We start from the raw sequence: 16,600 nt of genomic DNA on the forward strand, positions 1-16,600 counted from the left end.
TTATGTGCACTGCATAGTCTGGACCGCTCAGAGATGTTCACGGAGTTATACAGAGAAGGGAAGAGGAAGGAAGGAGACAGAGGTGGTCAGGAGGATAAAAGGGGGGAATGAAGAGGAGAGAGAGAGATCCAGCCAGTAATCAGTTCCCTAAGTGTTCTCACCGTCTGGAACACACAAAGATCCACAGAGTTGGGTAGAGAAGAGAAGGGGGAGGGAGGAGACAGAGGCGACCTGGTGGAGAAAAAGGAGAGTCCAAAGGAAGAGAGAGCAGTCAAGCCAGTAATCTTGCTCCCAAGTAAAAATGGGTACTGAAGATTGGGTTTTTAAAGGTACAAAATTGATAACAAATACCAAAAAGCAAAGATGAAAAATCTAGAGTAGAGGTTGGATCTTCAAAAATACAATATTAAAGAAAAGAAGAAAAAAAAGTCACAAAAATTATTTAAAATATGTATATATATGAAGTTTGCTTTAAAAAATAGGGTCTTTTTTTTTGAAAAGTAATAGTAGGTTATAAAAATGGAAATTAAAGAAGAAATAGAAGACTTAAAAATTTTTTTTAAGTTAAAGAAAAGAATGATCATAAAAATAGTCAAAATATATCTAGGACTTCCTCTGGTGGTGTGGGCAGTGTGGAGTCAGTTCATTTTTGGATAGTTCCTTGGTCCGGCTTATATTTCTCAAGATCTATAGGCCCCTCCCTATGTAGTCGGTGCTAACTACAGGGTTTTAATCTATTGCACCTGTCACTTCCAAGGCGGTTCCCTCTGTTTTAGCTTCTTCTGTTTGCTGGTGTCTTCAGTGTCTGATTCCCGCCCTGACACAAGGCGGGTGGTGGACACTTTTTTTAGGCTCGCTTGTTCAGTCGCGCTGTGAGGAGGGAGGGACACTGCAAAGAAATAACACAGGCGTGTGCTCGCAGTGTCTCAACCACACTGGGCCTGCCCCCACGCATGGCGTGTGCGCACTCCCTGTCCACACAACTCAGGCTCTAGGTTGCCCCGCCGGGAACCGTCCGACACCAGCCCTGGGGTGCATGCACTGCCCAGGTCTAAGCTGCTCAGGTTCAGGCACTCAGGTAGTCCTCAGAGGGACAGACTCAGATGGCCTGCTTTTTGTGCCCTTCCCAGGTCCGAGCAGCTCAGGTGATGAGGTGTTTGGCGAGCACGGTCACTGCGACTTATCACCTCTCCCGTCCCTGCTGCTCGGTTTTCTGGGTGTACAACTGGCGCACCTTCTCAGGCGGATGATGATTGTCCAGAACCCCAAGAGGTCTTAGCAAAGGAGCCTGCTTGCAGTTTGGTAGATAATGTCTCTTTGGGGCTGTGATTGCCCCCTTCCGGCCCTTCTGGCTCTGGCTGCCTGTTATCGGAGGGGTATGGTCTGCAGCCAGCTAATTCTGTTCTGTCCTTTGTTCTGTGCATGGTCTTGGGGGTGTCTTAGGTTAGAGCTTTTCGCGTGGTAGCTATCCCATAGTCTGGTTTGCTAGCCCGAGTTGGTTCACTCTGATTACACTTGGGGCATTCAGTCCCAATCCTTACTCTAAGCAATGCAGCCCGCGCCTCCCTGCCCAGCCCCTGCTTGCTAGTGGCAGATGCAGGCATCTACGCTGCTTCTCCGCTGAGGGAGTTACCGTTGGGCTCGTAATCTGTGGGTTTTAATTATTTATTTATTTTTCCTCCCTGTTATGTTGCCCTCTGCGCTTCCAAGGCTCGCCACAGACTCGGCAGTGAGAGTGTTTCCTGGTGTTTGGAAACTTCTCTCTTTTTAAGACTCCTTTCCCAGGACGGAGCTTTGGTCCCTACCTCTTTTGTCTCTTTGTCTTTTATGTTTTTTCCTACCTCCTTTTGAAGACAATGGGCTGCTTATCTTGGTGCCTGATGTCCTCTGTCGGCATTCAGAAGTTGTTTTGTGGCATTTACTCAGTGTTTAAATGTTCTTTTGATTAATTTGTGGGGGAGAAAGTGGTCTCCTCGTCCTATTCCTCCACCATCTTAGGATCGCCTCCAAGACTGATTTTTTTTAATGGCATTGAACAACAAAAGAACAGTTTTTTAAAAGCAAAAAACAAACAAAAAAAAACTGCTTCCAGCACAATTGGTAGGCTTTTTTAGCAATATAAACAGAACTGAAAAAATCAAACATGAAAACTAAAAATATGTCAGAAAAAGAATTACTGATTTTCAAACTTTAGATCAAGAGACAGACACAAAGAAAAGATATCATAAGAGGAGGAAATTTTTAACCCAAATTTTACAAATAATTTTTATATTCATTCTGAATATTGGTCCCTAGAAGAATGTGTGCATATCCCATAGAGATAGGGGTCAGATACGGAGATGGAATTTCCATGTCTTTCTGCAAAAATCATTTCCTTCATTGGTCTGTCATTGTCATAACCACCCTCCCCAAGTCTATTAAACTTCCTGCCTGTGAAAATATCATTTCAAATCTCCTTGGTGAATTAGACAATTGATGAGAAAATGTTGCTGCTACTGCTAAATTGCTTCAGTAGTGTCCGACTCTGTGCGACCCCATACATGGCAGCCCACCAGGCTCCCCCGTCCCTGGGATTCTCCAGGCAAGAACACTGGAGTGGGTTGCCATTTCCTTTTCCAATGCATGAAAGTGAAAAGTGAAAGTGAAGTCACTCAGTCCTGTCCAACTATTTTCGACCCCATGGACTGCAGCCTACCAGGCTCCTCCGCCCATGGGATTTTCCAGGCAAGAGTACTGGAGTGGGGTGCCATTGCCTTCTCTGGAGAAAATGTTAGACAAAGAATAATTTGTATTAAACTGAACTGTTTGTATCTCAAAACTTCTTCACTGTTTTCTCTGATGAATTCCTGCCTCTTCAGTCTGAAAATCCCAAACTTAAGAAACTTCTCCTCTATGAAATCTTTAATAACATTCCTCACCATTTTCCTGTGCATTCCTCTCCCTGACACTGATGACTTCTTCTTTTGTGTTCTCTCTATACCTTGTGTAGACTTTAATTGTATCATTTATAACCATTGAGTCACACTTGATTACTATTGACACACTAGTAAAATACACTGTGATGAGATCTTCGAGAATAATAACATATTTTTTTGTTTATTTAGATTCAAAGCATTGCTAAGAATCTGCCTAATGGTCAGCTCAACATAACTCATGTTCATGAGTGACTTATGGGAAGGTGAAGAAAAGTCCTGGGGCTCCCCTGCATGGCACACCAGATTTAGCTGATCCTGGCTCTGGAAGCATGAGAGAAAGGATTTCTTCAAAACAAATTCTGAGAGGAATGGAGAGTTTTAGTTTAATGGGTAGTATTTCATTTTGGCAAGATAAAAAGGTTCTGGAGATTGGTTGCACAACAATGTGAACGTGCTTAATTTAACACCGCCAAATTGTTCACCTGAAAATGGTTAAGAAGGCAAATTTTATGTTTTGTGTATTTTACCATAATTAAACATTAAAAAAAGTTTGGATGATGAGGAAGAGGACATATGAGCACAGGACATTGTAAGTGACCTAATGACCTCTCACCTGTGACAAGCAGAGATAATATCCATGACAACTGGCCAGTCACACTTGGTGTTTTTCCTTTTAGATGCGCTGTGTTTCAGATTGTATCTTGTTTGATTTTTTGACTAACCCTATGAATGGAACACATTTTTTTTCCTGCATTTTAAAGACCTAGAAACTAAGATGAAAAGAAGTGAACTGAACACTGGGGATCTGCTGGGTCACTGCCAAGATTGGTGGTCAGCTGTCTGGTGTTAACCACATAGGCTGGGCTCATGATCTCATGATATCTTGTCCTACCTGTGGAGCTTTGGGCCCAGAGAAGGCCACTCTGCTCCCACTTGGGGCTCTGGGGGCTGGTCCAATATGCTGCTGTTAGGAGGTCATCTTGGATGAACAGGAGAGGAAGAGTTTTCTCTCAAGAACGGCACCTGTCCTCTGTCTGGATGATCTTCCCAAGCAGCTAGTCTCTTATTTGGTGGGAGATACATTGAAATCTGTGGTGGGGGTCCCTTCTCCACTCACATTTCCTTGCTGCTATTATCATCATCATATTATTATTACTATTATATCATTTTTTACATGAGGCCCAGTGGATCATGGGAGCCTGAGTGGTTTTAACTGTACAGTGGCAGCACTTATATCTACTTGTCCTTGTCAGTGTGGCCAGCACTCAGGTCCAGGTGTCACACACGACAACCTCTGAGTGGACATATAACCTCATGCACATTATAAATGCTGCATTCGAACCCAACTTCAGCTGAGTCAGTTGAATCACAGTATTGCAAACTGATAGCTCCTGTATTGCCCAAACGTTGTCCATGTGAGCCTCAGCTCGCATGCAGTGCTGGTCACTGTAACACAACTGCCTTTAAACCAACTGAGAGAATTCTATTTTGAATGCCAACAAAGTCTAGATTTGGGAGTCAGGCAGTGATTTCTAATTCTTCCCTTGCAGCTGCCCAGGAGACCAAGTTTCCCAGCCTCCCTGGCAGCTGGGTATGGCCGTGAGACGGAGTGTTGATCAATAGGATGTGAGCAGGAATAGCAACTTCTAAATTGACTTTGTTTAGGAAAGTCACCTTTATTTCTTCTCTGCTCTTTTCCACAAACTTGTCCCATGAGTTAGCCTCAATCACGCTGCCTTGGGTCATTCCCTAGGGCAGGATTTTCTCAAACTTTTTGGTCTTAGGACTTCTTCAGACTCTGAAAAAAGTATTGAGGAATCCCAACTAGCTTTTGTTTCTATGAGCAGATTTACTGTATTTAAAAAGTAGAACTAAGAAAAATTGTATTAATTATTTATCATCATTTAAAACTAACTATAATAAACCTATTATATAGTAACATAATATTACAATTAACATAGAAGTACATTTTAATGAAAACTAGCCATATTGAAAAATTTAAGCTAGATATGAATTCATTTAAAATAATTATAATAAAACTGGTATATGTTAATATAAGAACATATTTTATTAAAATATTTTATTTTCCTAGACAAAAAGTCAGTGAGAAGAGGGGAATTGTTTTACATTTTTCAAATCACCTAATGTTTCACTTAAAGAAAACAGCTGGGTTCTCACATATGCTTCTGCATGAACTCTGCTGGGACAGACTCTGGCTTGCAGTCTGTGAGGAAGAACCAGCCTCACGCAGATAGTAGCTGGGAAAGGAAGGAGTATTCTAGTAGTCATTTAAAAAAATTTTATTCTTCTTTGATACTACAACAAATATAATTGATAGTTTCTTAAAAGTTAGTTGCAATGTGAAGTCTGAAACTTTATCAAGCGACTTGCATACTCGGGTACATGAAGAATCGACTGGTCTGTTTTGCAGTTTAAATAGATCTTTTATCCGTTCATGACCTCACAATATTGCCTCACTGAGTTGCGTAGACCTTTCAAATGTTGACACATTTTATTAAACAACATCAAAACATCCCAGCTGTTCACATCAACACCAATCTCAGAAAAAAAAATGGTAGTAACTTAAAAATAGTCAAAAGTCTTTAAGTACTGGGAAGCTGTAAAGTTCAAGGTACAGGTACAAATTTTCCAAAGTTGTAATTTTTGCTTCAAAGCTCAAAATTTATAATTGGCAACAAATACTGTCAGTTGTTTTTCTTGATTTGCTTTTTAAATTTTCACAAAGATGTCTGTCAAACACCCAAATCTGAATAAGAATATTTGTCTTTCAGCTATTCTTTGAAGTGAAAATCATGATTCATGGAGAAAATAAAAGTAGCTAGCTCTCCTTGAAGTGCAAAATTTCACAAGTGCTTTTCTTGGAGACAAATCCATTACCTTGGAATTCATCAGACTTGACACATACTGCCAAATTCATTACCCAAAGTATTATAAAGAATCAAGAATTAATAACATTAATATTTCTTACTGCTTCATCAAAGGTATTTTAGAGTGAATCTGGCTTTTCTACCTTGTGATTGTGTGGCAGTTAAGAATACATTGAATACTAATCCACTTGGGCTTTCTGGTGTCCCGGCCTTGATTGAGGCCAGCAGTTTTATCTACCATTGCTTGTGTAACATTAGTTTAAATGTCAGTGCAGTGAAAAAGGCAAGATATCTTAGTATCATTATGAAAATAGTTCTGACCTATGCTCTTCTCGAATGGGTCTCTAAGATTCCAGTGTTGCAATACAAGGGAAGGTCAAGGCCTTCATGTTCTTGAAAACTTCCCCAGTGTCCGTGTGGAGCTGCAACAAGAAGTTAAATGCAATGTCATGGTGGTGGGGGGGGGGTGGGGGGGTGGATGGGGGAGCCACCCACAGAACCTAGTCTTATGACCTACCATTTCTGAGTGTTCTTTATTCCTAGCTGAGCCAAACTGTCTGGAATGGGAAAGTGAGCATCTTATAAAACCGTTTTTTCAGGGCCTGGGAAGATGGGGCAGGAAGCATGAGGCAGGAACTGGTGGTTGGCCAGAGTCCCTGTGTAATGGAGCATGTTCCAGTGTTTCTGAAAACCTGGAAACAAGGGATGCCAGGCATTACTATGCCTTGAAGCTCTTCCACCTAAGGGTTTTTAGCTTCTGCAGCCCCATTTGAGGGGGGGTTGGGGTACAGATCCATCTCTCTCTTTGTTCTGCCAAAAAGTCCTCCTCCATCCTACCTTTGCTCAAGATATCCAAAGGAGCAAAAGGCATGGTGGGCTTCTTATATCCTTACCATCAGCTCTGCAGCTACTGCTCAGGGCTACCAGGCTTCTGGCGGCCTTACTTGGAGAACCGTACTCCGGGGATTGTAAGTGAAGCTTGTTTCAAAGTAAATGACATTTTACGGAGTGGGGAGACAGTGTCTGAACCTCTTTGGGGTCGAATTCTGGTGGTATCCTGGCAGTTCTGTTTGTGGTATAATTCTGATGACATCTTGGCTTTTCCTGTTGCTGGTGTATGATTCACCCTTCTTGGTCTGACAAGTTGGTTATCATTTATCTTTGCATTTTTAGCTTCCAAATATATATTATTTCACTCTGAGTCAGCTCTGGGATGGTGACAATAGGCCTGTCTTTTCCCGGTATCACCATGCCCTAGTGTTATGTTCCATACCCTGATAAATTTGCCATATTTAATCTCTAAAAGAGAACCCAGAGCTGCTTAACATAATTGTAGAGTTTATCTATTTGACAAAGGTGCCTGACTCAGAGGGAGAATGAAGGCTGGTACCCAGCCCAGTTCTGCTCACCAAGCTATATTCCCACAGGTCTAGATGTGCCCAGACTGAGCATCTTTTTCTCTTGTCTCCACAGAAGGGGTGCCTTTCTTTAGCTCGTATCAAAATCTTCTGACAGGGGCTTAAGATGGCTCTATCAGGACTTACCTTGGCCCCTCCTGGGTCCTTTGAAGGATGTTTTCCTTTTTGACTTGACCATTTGTGTCTTACTTAGAAGGGCCTTTAAGGCCTTCCAGATATAAGTCCTGTTGTCTATTTCTTTCCCACCCAAACTGGCTTTCGCCCAGGGTCCTGGGGGAGTGGGCCAAGAGCAGTACTTTGTCCATGCTGGACAGCTGGACTATTCAGCTAAATTGCAAGGACTAAGTTCTACAAACTCATCTCCTTCCTGTGTCCAATCTAATGCACACCCTCTTCCTCAGCAAAAAGAAGGCTTTTGTTATGTGTAAGTATAGGAAGGAATATCTGATAAGCCAGAGACCAATATACAGCCAGCAAGCATCAAGCACCCACGGGGGAGACCACTTAAGTAAGGACATAAATGTGGTTTTGCTCTCACGACCACCAGATGACTCTGGCTATGACAACATCAGACGTGGTCCTAGGAGTAGCTACTCTTGCTGCTGCTGCAGCTTCTGTTGGGCAGTCCTTTGCCTAGAGCTGCTGCGTGCAGCAGAATCTGATATAGATATTCCTTTCTTCTTCCCCAGCCCCTCACATCAAAGGGTGCCACGAGCTTTCTGTCCTTGCTGGCCCTAAATTTTCTCTGGAACCTTGGTTCTTTTCATCACGGCCCTTGTAGCCAGTTTCTTTATTAAAAAGTCTTGGAAAGTTCCATCTTGGAATATGGTTGGTTCCTGTCTCTGGTTGGTCCTTAGACCATCATGAAAGTACAGAACCATGGGGACAAAGAGAACCTCATACGAACTTGGAGGTAGAGGTGAGCTGTTGGGAGACGTTGGCAGAGAGTGATTTTGGATTTTTCAAAAGCAACTAAGGAAGTTAGAAATTAATGGAGAAATTTCTTACCAATTCTGAAAGGAAATTCTCTTTTACCTAGAATTTTATTCCAAGTCAGAACAACAGTTAAGGGATTTCCGTGGTGATCCAGTGGCTAAAAGACTCCACGGTCGCAAGGTAGGGGGCTGGTTCAATCCCTGGTCAGGGAACTAGACCCCCATGTGCCACAACTAAAGATCCCGCCTGCTGCAACTAAAAAATTAAAGATCCTGCATGCTGCCACGGAGACCTTACACTGCCAAATAAGTAAATTAACAAACATATGTTTTAAAAGGACATCAGTTAATTTTTTTAATAGACTGAAGATATTTTCAGACCTTTAGGGTCTCTAGGAATTGACATCCTTTCTCAGGAACCTCCTGGGAGAGGTATGCCTTCACAATGAGAGAATAAGCAAATGAAAAGGAAGACACAGGACCTGGGAAACAGGAGATCCTAAGGGAGACAGAGGTGAAGGGACTCCTGCCAGTAAGGACCAGGGGAGATCCCAGGTCAGCACAGGAAGCAACTGAACCGATTAAAACAGGTCAGGGCTCCAAGCAAAGCTTTAATAGAATAGTTTTGAGAAGAGATTTAGACAATGGAGAAGAATTTGAAAGTGCATTAGTGATAAATATATAGAAAGCAAAGCGAAAAGTGGCATACTTCCTGGCTTAGCAGGGGATAATACAAATACTGTTCACCTAACGAAAATTAATATAAGATCATGTCAAGAGTACAGGGGATAGGAAGTGTGTGATTTTGTGTGTGCATGTGTGCACACATATGTGTGTGTGTGGTAGTGGTGGTAATGGTGAAAGCAGGGGAAAGATGAAGAGCCATCAAGGCTAAGGCACCAGCCAGCTAATAAATAACTTCTCAAAGTGACAAGGCAAGAAAAATTACTATAAGCATGGTACTGAGATATATGGAGATATATATATAGAATCAGGCTAAGTCGCTTCAGCCGTGTCCAACTCTTTGCAGCTCCATATACGTACACTGCCAGGCTCCTCTGATCATGGGGTTCTCCAGGCAAGAATAATGGAGTAGGTTGCCAGTCCCATCTCCAAGGGATCTTCCCAACCCAGGGATTAAACCTGGGTCTCCTGTGTTGCAGGCAGATTCTTTACCATCTGAGCCACCAGGGAAACCCTATAAACTCTATATGCAGGTTTAATTTTAAATTTTCCTTTAAAAAACCCAAACTAAAACCTAAAAATGGGGAGAGATATGAGAATGAAGGAGTCTATGTGATTTTTTTCTTTTCTCTAATTTGCCGTATTAATAGTTTACAGTTTCAAAACAGAAATCCAAACCATTAACAAGTAGATCTGCAATAAAATAACTGGGCAGAAAATATTGCTCCCCTGCTTCCTTGGACTGGTTCAGGGGCTCTTCCCAAATGATGTGCTCAGTACTCACATAGCTTTGATCTCTGAACTGCAAAGAAACATCCCATTTCCTTCCTGAGCATGAGTAGGGCTGTCTGTGTTCCAGTCACACCTCACCCCTTGACCTCCCTAGCCCTTGACAGTTGTAGTGGGTTGAATTGTGTTCCTCAGAAAGATATGTCCAACTCTTAATCCCAGGTACTTGCAAATGTGACTTTGTTTGGAAATAAGGGCTTTGCAGGTATTATGTCCATGACCTCAAGTTGAAGTCATCCTAGTTTTAGACTGTCTTGAGTCCAGTGACCTTATAAGAGAAAAGAGAAGGAAATTTGGGACACGAAACACAGAAGAGACACAGGGAAGAAGGCCATGTGAAGATGGAGGCAGAGATTGGAGTGATGCAGCCACATCCAAGGCACCAGGAGCCACTAGAAGCTAAAAGAGGCAAGGGTGGGGATCCTCCCCTAGAAAATTTTAGAGGGAGCTTGGCTCTGCCAACACCTTGATCTCAGACTTCTGGGCCTCAGATCTGTGATAGAACCCATTTGTGGTCATCCCTAGGGCAGCCCTAGGAAACAATAGAGCACATAGAGGCAGATGAATGAGAAGTAAGCCTTTGAGTCTGCGGTGTGAGTTTTTCAGGTCCTCTTCTCATCAAACAAACGTTTGCTGAGCTCCTGACATTTTTCAGGCGCTGCACTGGGCCTCGAGGTTGGAGATGAGAACTTAGAGGCAGAGGCGCTTGGCCATGTGCTGTGGTCCATGTCAAAGCATTTGGGCTTCATCTCCTGAACCAGAACAAGCCTCTGAAAGGTTATAAGATGAGTCTGGTGCTTTGGAAAAAGAACTTGGAGCAGAAGGCAGTAGGGAGAAGGGATTTTGGTGGGAACCTGGGAAATGTAGTTAGGATCAGTGTTTTCAAATGTGGAGTGTTGGACCCTTCATTGAGGAGACTTGGGTAGGAGAGGCCTGTCCTGTCTGAAAACATTCATCAGGCCTATTTTCATAATATAAATGATAAGCGATCCCATCATGAGAAAACCTTGGGTAGTGGAATTCTAGAAAAGATGGCGTGACAAAATGTTGTAGGGTGATGGATTCTGAAAGATTAATCACAGTACACCTCCTATTTTCTGAGTATTTATGTACCATACCAAGCGCTTTTTACTGTTACTTCACTTAATTCTGTAGCAGTCCTGTGAGGAGAGTACTATTACTGCTTTTACTTTAGTCATGAATAGTTGAGTCTTAGATTTGGGTCAGATCACACAGTTAGGCAGAGGTGGGGCTCAACTCGAGTGACTTTACTCCTTAGCCATTCCCCAGTATTTCACTCCCTTAAAAAAAAAATTCATTTATTTCTTTCAAATTTATTGTAGTTAATTTACCATGTGTTAATTTCTGCTGTGTAACAAAGTGACTCAGTCATACACTATATACATCTTTTAATATTCTTTTCCATTATGGTTTATCATAAGATATTGAATATAGTTTCTTGTGCTATTCAGTAGGAGCTTGTTGTTTGTCCAGCCTATATGTACTAGTTTGCCTCTGCTAACCCCAAACTCCCAATCCTTCCCTCCCTCACCCCTCTGCAATTACAAGTCTATGCTCTGTGTTTGTGAGTCTGTTTTGTAGTTATGTTCATTTGTTTTATTTATTTTTTTTTCTTTTTTTTTTTGGTTATATATTTTATTTTATTTTATTTTAGTTTTTTAGTTTTTTATTTTTTAAATTTTAAAATCTTTAATTCTTACATGCATTCCCAAACATGAACCCCCCTCCCACCTCCCTCCCCATAACATCTTTCTGGGTCATCCCCATGCACCAGCCCCAAGCATGCTGCATCCTGCGTCAGACATAGACTGGCGATTCAATTCACATGATAGTATACATGTTAGAATGTCATTCTCCCAAATCATCCCACCCTCTCCCTCTCCCTCTGAGTCCAAAAGTCCGTTATACACATCTGTGTCTCTTTCCCTGTCTTGCATACAGGGTCGTCATTGCCATCTTCCTAAATTCCATATATATGTGTTAGTATACTGTATTGGTGTTTTTCTTTCTGGCTTACTTCACTCTGTATAATCGGCTCCAGTTTCATCCATCGCATCAGAACTGATTCAAATGAATTCTTTTTAACGGCTGAGTAATACTCCATTGTGTATATGTACCACAGCTTTCTTATCCATTCATCTGCTGATGGACATCTAGGTTGTTTCCAGGTCCTGGCTATTATAAACAGTGCTGCAATGAACATTGGGGTACATGTGTCTCTTTCAATTCTGGTTTCCTCGGTGTGTATGCCCAGAAGTGGGATTGCTGGGTCATAAGGTAGTTCTATTTGCAATTTTTTAAGGACTCTCCACACTGTTCTCCATAGTGACTGTACTAGTTTGCATTCCCACCAACAGTGTAGGAGGGTTCCTTTTCTCCACACCCTCTCCAGCATTTATTGCTTGCAGATTTTTGGATCGCAGCCATTCTGACTGGTGTGAAGTGGTACCTCATTGTGGTTTTGATTTGCATTTCTCTAATAATGAGTGATGTTGAGCATCTTTTCATGTGTTTGTTAGCCATCCGTATGTCTTCTTTGGAGAAATGTCTATTTAGTTCTTTGGCCCATTTTTTGATTGGGTCGTTTATTTTTCTGGAGTTGAGCTGCATAAGTTGCTTGTATATTTTTGAGATTAGTTGTTTGTCAGTTGCTTCATTTGCTATTATTTTCTCCCATTCAGAAGGCTGTCTTTTCACCTTGCTTATATTTTCCTTTGTTGTGCAGAAGCTTTTAATTTTAATTAGATCCCATTTGTTTATTTTTGCTTTTATTTCCAGAATTCTGGGAGGTGGATCATAGAGGATCCTGCTGTGATTTATGTCAGAGAGTGTTTTGCCTATGTTCTCCTCTAGGAGTTTTATAGTTTCCGGTCTTACATTTAGATCTTTAATCCATTTTGAGTTTATTTTTGTGTGCGGTGTTAGAAAGTGATCTAGTTTCATTCTTTTACAAGTGGTTGACCAGTTTTCCCAGCACCACTTGTTAAAGAGATTGTCTTTACTCCATTGTATATTCTTGCCACCTTTGTCAAAGATAAGGTGTCCATATGTGTGTGGATTTATCTCTGGGCTTTCTATTTTGTTCCATTGATCTATATGTCTGTCTTTGTGCCAGTACCATACTGTCTTGATGACTGTGGCTTTGTAGTAGAGCCTGAAGTCAGGCAAGTTGATTCCTCCAGTTCCATTCTTCTTTCTCAAGATTGCTTTTGGCTATTCGAGGTTTTTGTATTTCCATACAAATCTTGAAATTATTTGTTCTAGTTCTGTGAAAAATGTGGCTGGTAGCTTGATAGGGATTGCATTGAATTTGTAAATTGCTTTGGGTAGTATACTCATTTTCACTATATTGATTCTTCCAATCCATGAACATGGTATATTTCTCCATCTATTAGTGTCCTCTTTGATTTCTTTCATCAGTGTTTTATAGTTTTCTATATATAGGTCTTTAGTTTCTTTAGGTAGATATATTCCTAAGTATTTTATTCTTTTCGTTGCAATGGTGAATGGAATTGTTTCCTTAATTTCTTTTTCTACTTTCTCATTATTCGTGTATAGGAATGCAAGGGATTTCTGTGTGTTGATTTTATATCCTGCAACTTTACTATATTCATTGATTAGCTCTAGTAATTTTCTGGTGGAGTCTTTAGGGTTTTCCATGTAGAGGATCATGTCATCTGCAAACAGTGAGAGTTTTACTTCTTCTTTTCCAATTTGTATTCCTTTTATTTCTTTTTCTGCTCTGATTGCTGTGGCCAAAACTTCCAGAACTATGTTGAATAGTAGCGGTGAAAGTGGACACCCTTGTCTTGTTCCTGACTTTAGGGGAAATGCTTTCAATTTTTCACCATTGAGGATAATGTTTGCTGTGGGTTTGTCATAGATAGCTTTTATTATGTTGAGGTATGTTCCTTCTATTCCTGCTTTCTGGAGAGTTTTTATCATAAATGGATGTTGAATTTTGTCAAAGGCCTTCTCTGCATCTATTGAGATAATCATATGGTTTTTATTTTTCAATTTGTTAATGTGGTGAATTACATTGATTGATTTGCCATTTGTTTTATATTTTAGATTCCACATAGAAGTGGTATCAGATGGTATTTGCCTTTCTCTTTCTGACTCCATTTAGTATGAGAATTTCTAGATCCTTTCATGTTGCTGCAAATAGCATTATTTCTTCTTTTTGTGGCTGAGTAATATTCCATTATATATAGACATATTTCATTTCAAATATACAATTTCATGTATGTATATATATCTTCTTTATCAATTCATCTATTGATGAAAATTTATGTTGTTTCAATGACTTTTCTATTGTGAATAGTGCTGTTAACATAGGGGTACGTGTATCTTTTTGAATTACAGTTTTATCTGGGTATATACCCAGGAGTGGGATTGCTGGATCATATGGAAACTGTAATTTTAGTTTTTTGACGAACCTTCATACTTTTTTCCACGGTGGCTGCACCAATTTACATTTCCACCAACAGTATTTCACTCCCTTTGAAGTTTAGTTTGATGGCCAGAAATTATAAGAATGTGAATGAAGGCAGTGACAGTCAGTCTGGGTGGAGCGAGATCGATGTGAGGGCTGTTTCAAAAGACTTGTTGACAAATCAAACCGGGAAAGGTAAAGGGAAAAGAGTAACTTGGGATGCAAGAAAATATATTATCCACACTTTTTTCTTTCTGCTTTGAAAATATTATATTTAGGATTTTTTGTTTCAAATAGAGTTTTGCATAATCAACTCAATACAATCTATATAAAACAGTTCAGTATAGCTTGTGGTACAACATCTGAGCTATAGAACAGATATAATTTCATGCAACTGTATTCATCAGTGAATTTTGTAGCGAAGATGATATAAAACCCAAGTAATCACACATGAGTTTCTCTCCTGTATGGTTAGACTTCTATAGAATGTATAAATAGATTAATACATTTTACACAGTACAGTTGTGTATCATCAAATACCCTCAACTGCAAAACAAGTCTGATTTTTTTCTCCATTTAACTTCATTTGAGGAAATCTCTGGCACTTATTTTAAGCCATGTTTAATAAGTGCCTGTATTGCTTTTCTAGGGCTGCCTAATAAAGTACCACAGACTAGGTGGCTTAAACAAAAACAGAAAGATATTTTCTCCCAGTTCTGAAACCTGGAAGTCCAAGATCAAAATGTCAGCGGGTTGGTTTTCTTCTGAGGCCTCTCTCCCTGGCTTGAAGATGGCTGCCCTCCTGCTATGTCTTTGCCTTCTCTCTGTGCTTTTGTGTCCAAATCTCCTTCTCTTATAAGGATACAAGTCATGTTGGATTATGATCCTCCCAAAAGACCTTATTTTAACTTAAGAATTCCTTTAAAGACCTTATCTCCAAATTTAGTTATTAGGTTGGTGCAAAAGTAATTGCAGTTTCAAACCATGAATCATTTTAACTAGACTCAAACACATCTTTATTAATCAAAATAGGAATCATTACAATCACCACATTTTTGCTAATGAGAAATATTGCTATAGTGTAAAAATCCATTCTTCAGGATTCAACCAACTCTTGGAAAGCATTTTCTGCATCCTGCTGGTTGTGGAAGCGTTTTACCTGTGAAAAGTCATCGAGATGCTTGAAGAAGGGGTAGCCAGTTGGCAAGAGATCATATAAATATAGTGGATAAAACAAACTTTTAGACTAATTTGTTCAACTTTTGAAGTGTTGGCTGTGCAGCGTATGGTTGGGCTTTGTTTTGGAAAAGAATTGGACCCATTCTGGTGACCAGTGCCAGCTGCAGTCATTGTAGTTTTCGGTGCATCTCATCGATTTGCTGAGCATATTTCTCACTTGTGATTGTTTCGCTGGGATTCAGAAAGCGGTAGTGGATCCGACAGGCAGCAGACCACCAGTGACCATGAACTTTTTCTGGTGCAAGTTTGGCTTTGTGAGGTGCTTTGGAACTTCTTCCCAGTCCAAATACTGAGCTGTTCATCACTGGTCGTCAAATGAAATCCACTTTTCATTGCATGTTATAACCTGATTGAGAAATGGTTCAATGTTGCTGCAAAGAATAAGAGAAGACACTTCAAAACAACAGTTTAAAAAATTTTCAGTCAGCTCATAAGGCATGCACTCATTGTGCTTTTTCACCTTTCCAATTTGCTTCGAATGCTAAGTGATGGTAGAATGGTCGATGTTGAGTTCTTTGGCAACTTGTGTAGTTGTGAGAGGATCGGCTTTGGTAATGGCTCTCAATCAATTGTTGTCAATTTCCGAGGGCTGGCCGCTATGCTCCTCATCTTCAAGGCTCTCATCTCCTTTACAAAACTTCTTGAACTATCACTGCACTGTATGTTAGCAGTTCCTGGGCCAAAGGCATTGTTGATGTTGCTTTATGACCCATTTTGAACTCGAATTAGAAAATCGCTCAAATTTGCTTTTTGTCTAACACCATTTCCATAGTCTAAAATAAATGTAAAATAAATAGCAAGTAGTAAGTCATTAGCAAAAAAAAAAAGTAAAGCAAGAAATGCACATTAAAATGATGCATAACATAATCACATTTACTTAAGGTATTCCAAAATCATATGGCAAATTTCTACAATGCAAAAACCACAGTTACTTTTGCACTAACTTTCTGAAGTTTGGGGGGTTAAGACTTCAACATGAATTTAGGTAGGAGACAGTTTAGGTACCCTGTAGTATGGTCCAAGATCACAAAGTTCAGAGCCATATTCACGCTGTAGGAAGCCATTTCTTGAGATGATAGGATCCAGTTGCTCAGGCCATTCAGACAATCAGAACAGAGCCAAAAGTGACTTCACTGTGGGACACTTAGTGAGGTTACCTCCCTCTTCCTTATTATGTGGCCTGTTTCCCAGGGTTAGAGAGAGATTTCAGTCATTCTTTGGCATTACTGCTGGCCATGGGGACCTCTACATCTGATATTTTAAAGAGATGAGAACA

The sequence above is a fragment of the Ovis aries genome, chromosome 2, assembly GCF_016772045.2.
Source record: "Ovis aries strain OAR_USU_Benz2616 breed Rambouillet chromosome 2, ARS-UI_Ramb_v3.0, whole genome shotgun sequence".
Lineage (NCBI taxonomy): Eukaryota > Metazoa > Chordata > Mammalia > Artiodactyla > Bovidae > Ovis > Ovis aries.